This window comes from Lucilia cuprina, chromosome 3 (assembly GCF_022045245.1).
Source record: "Lucilia cuprina isolate Lc7/37 chromosome 3, ASM2204524v1, whole genome shotgun sequence".
Classification (NCBI taxonomy): Eukaryota; Metazoa; Arthropoda; class Insecta; order Diptera; family Calliphoridae; genus Lucilia; species Lucilia cuprina.
Window position 1 is genome coordinate 35,234,372 of NC_060951.1, and position 4,109 is coordinate 35,238,480.

Here is a 4,109-nt window from a genome sequence, read left to right on the forward strand (position 1 = left end):
TTCGAAATTAACTTAAAACATCTGAACTCTGTGCCTCGATTCAATATACTTATTATATCCAAAAACGTGGATGATGCAGTTTTTGTTTTCATCCGGTTTATGCTTATTAATTAATTATTCCACAGATATGCCAAGTCTCTTCGAGTACGATTGGATCTTTTGAGTTTAGGATGTAGTTCTTCGCTGGGAGTTCATCTGGTTTCCTTCGGCTGTGTCTAACTAAGGAGTACAATCACTATGATTAGCTAAGGACTACAATCCAACCAGATAAATGCTTCGGCTCTCCGTCGGCGAAAGACTATTGAAATTATAAATATATAAATTCGTCGGTTAACTACGACTAGCTAAGGAATACAATCCCACGAGATAAATGCTTCGGCACTCAACTATTAATAGTTTAATGAGACTATGGATGCAATGCGATGAGATAAATTCTTCTGCTCTCGTCGGCTAACTACGACTGGCTAAGGAATACAATCCGACGAGAATAAATTGGTTACAGTCTACCGCCTGGCTTAGTCCTTGCATAGATTGAAAAGAGGTCGAACCAGAGCTCCACATAATCTGGTACTACGTGTTGCCAGTTGCCCGCAGGACTATATCCTGGCTGTAAGTTGCGGTTAAATGACTGATGTAAGGTAAAGTCAATATTTCGGAATAAGTTCGGTGCTGTTGCCGAAAACAACAGATACCTCACAGAGGAGTGACTGTGAGACTAAGCGTTGGAAATGAGTTAATATTAATTGTAAGTGGTACGAGATGAATGTGAGGTTGGCGGGCCTTACCCCACCCGTCTACCTAATGAATGTGTCGTATGAATGAGATGTGTGCTGGGTTGAATGATGATGGATGAAAGGTATCATGATTATACATTGAATTTTTCTTTCTTGTCCAGATATCTTCAGAGTATACTCTGTTCATTTCAGAATTACCACAGTGAGTCCTCGACAGTCATCCTGATCCCATTAGAATATTGTGATTTTAACAGTCTTTAACGTAATTGGCTCTAAAATCACCCATCGCTAGATCATTTATATGCATATGTTTCTATGACGCGACTATAGCCTTTTATGACTTATTAAATTATGAACAGCTGATGCTGCTAAATCCCACTTATATATATATATATATATATATTTAATTGCTTCCATTTTCCTTAATTTTACACATTTCCTTCTTCAGCTGCAGTCGCTTTTGCTGTGTGAGCCTTACGTTTTTTGTTTCTTACATCATTATTTTTTTGTTCGCCCAACTACAGATTTAATAGCAAATAATTTTTCATCTTCCTTATATGAAGATGATTCTTCACGATCATCATCATCATTATTATTATCAGCAACTTCTAACGATGCGTTGTGCGTTTTGCCCTTCTCTTTTCCAATTAAACTATTTGTGGCATCTATAAAATCTGACTTCATGTTGTAGTGTTTGTTTTTCTTTTTATACCCTACACCACTATAGTGGGGATGGTATTATACGTTTGTGCTGATGTTTGTAATATACAAAAATATTGGTCCAATACCCACCTTAAAGAATACCGATCGATTTAGAATCATTTTTTGAGTCGATTAAGACATGTCCGTCCGTCCGGCTGGCTGTCCATGTAAACCTTGTGCACAAGGTACAGGACGCAGTTTTCAAAATAATTTGGTGAAATTCTGACCAAGTATGTTTTTTTGGCACAGGGACGAAGCCTATTGAAAATGGTTGAAATCGGTCCATTATTTCACCTAGCCCCCATACAACCGTACCTCCCGATTTGAACTTTTTATGCCATAATTACGTCAAATATTCTATTATCTCTCTAAAAATTGGTACAAATAAGTTTTGTATAAGTATAAATGACACTGCAGATTTTCGTAAGGATTGGCCCTTAGTTGACCCTAGCCCCCACACAAACCCCCCTTCAAAAATGTCTTAAACGTCTAAAATTGACTTGTAACCATTTGTATCGCAATGAGACTCAACAAAACTAACTGTTATTTAAAAATATATCCTTTTCCCAAATTTACCGAGGATCGGCCCATATTTGACCTATATAAAGCCTCATTTAGAAATTTTGGTTTTTTTTATCAATAAATTGCTTAAATATTTTGGAATAACATTCAACATAAAAGTTTCTTTATAAAAAGTCAAAATTTTAAAAAATATACTCATGGTGTAGGGTATTTTATGGTCGGCCATGCCCGACTATATTTTCCTACTTGTTTTGTATCATAACGATCTACCAGCACTTATTAACTCTTATGGAGCATTAAACAAACAAAAAAAAAATAACGTAAAAAACAAAATCTGTAGAGTAAGTAAAATAAGTATGAAAGAAGTTAGTACGTTCCCACTGAATGCTTGGTTGATCGTGGTGACCAAGAAACTACCAACAACTGAGCAACAGCTTGTTTAACTTGGAACCGATGATAACTTTGTTGTCATTTTATATTGCCGCCAGTCTCGTTTTCACATTTGTTTCTTGACTGGGGTTTTGTATGTTTGTTTGTTTGTTTTTTTTTTTTGTTGCTAAATTTGTTGTCGCTTGTTGTTATTGTTATTGGTCTGGTCATTGTCGCCTTGTCGCCTTTAATGTTGCAATGTTTTTTGTTGTTGTTATTGCTGTTTGTTGTTATTTAATTTAATCTTTTTTTGTGGCATTATTATCAACATCTTTTGCTTTGAAATTCTACTTGAGCGTTTTTTTTCTTTAATCATTTTTCGCAATTTTTGCTTTTTACAAAAAATTCTTGAAGTTTTTTTGGTTTCAATATGTTTGGTTTCGAAAGCATAAATTCCAATCTGCTTTTATTTTTTTGAATTTTTTTCTTTACTTGATCCATATAGTTTTAAGGTTGTTTAGGCTAATTATAAAGTGATGTATTCACATAATGGGGAGAGAAAGAAATATCCTGGCATTACGAAGCTAAACGGTTCATAGTTCATTTTTCTATATGTCAAAAATAAAAACTTTAACTGCTTCGAAGACCGACTTCAATTATTGTCTCGTTTAAATCCTCTTTTGGAGCAATAAAGCCTCAGTTATTATAAATAATTGTGAAACAATCTCTGCCATAGGGGATGATTTTGTATTTGAAAGTTATTTACTTTAAGAAGATGTTTCAAATATGGACTGATCCCAACAAAATTTCGTAGAAGTATTTGGGGTCATACCAAACTTGTTTATGTCGAATTTCATCGCCTTATATTTATTTTGAAGCCGGTAATTAGCCTTATTGTCATTTCAGGGGACCTTATATGGGGGCAGGGTTAATTATAGACCGAATTTCGTTGTTGTAGTGAAATTTTTAAGCCAGTTATAAGTTTTTGAGTAATTTGCTGATGGGGACCTTATATGGAGGGAAGGGTCACCACAAAATTCATAGAGATGTTTATACAAAATTTGTTTATATCGAATAATTATTTTGAAGTCAGTAATCAGCATTATAGTCATTTTTTAAGGTGGACCTTATATAGGGATAAAGCCAATTATGCATCTAAGTCCGCCATAATTCAGAGTTTAAATTCGGAAGTGAAAAAACAGACATATGCGAAATTTCGTGGCATTAGCTTCATAAAAAAACAGATTTATAAACGTTTGAATCTTTTTACGCCATATTCCGGGGAGGTACATTTGTATGGGGGCTAAGTATGTAAAATCGTTGACCGATTTTGCCCATTTCCAATACTAAACTATGTTGAGTAATAGGGAATGTTTTGGAAAAATTTCATCTCCCTATTTCTTTCTTTTGTGGACAACATCGTGTCAAAAGCAGACAGACGAACATAGCTTTATTGGCTTAGAATGTTATGAGATCCAAAAATATATACTTTATGAGTTACACACAGAATGTATAACTAACTAGTTAGTTAGTAAGTTAGTTAGTTAGTTAATTATGTAGTTGGTTAGATAGCTAGTTAAGTAGTTATTTACTTAGTTAGTTAGTTAGATTTAGTTAGTTGGTTAGTTAGTTAGATAGTTAGTTGGTTAGTTAGTTAGATAGTTAGTTGGTTAATTTATTAGTTAGTTAGATAGATAGATAGATAGATAGATAGATAGATAGATAGATAGATAGATAGATAGATAGATAGATAGATAGATAGATAGATAGATAGATAGATAG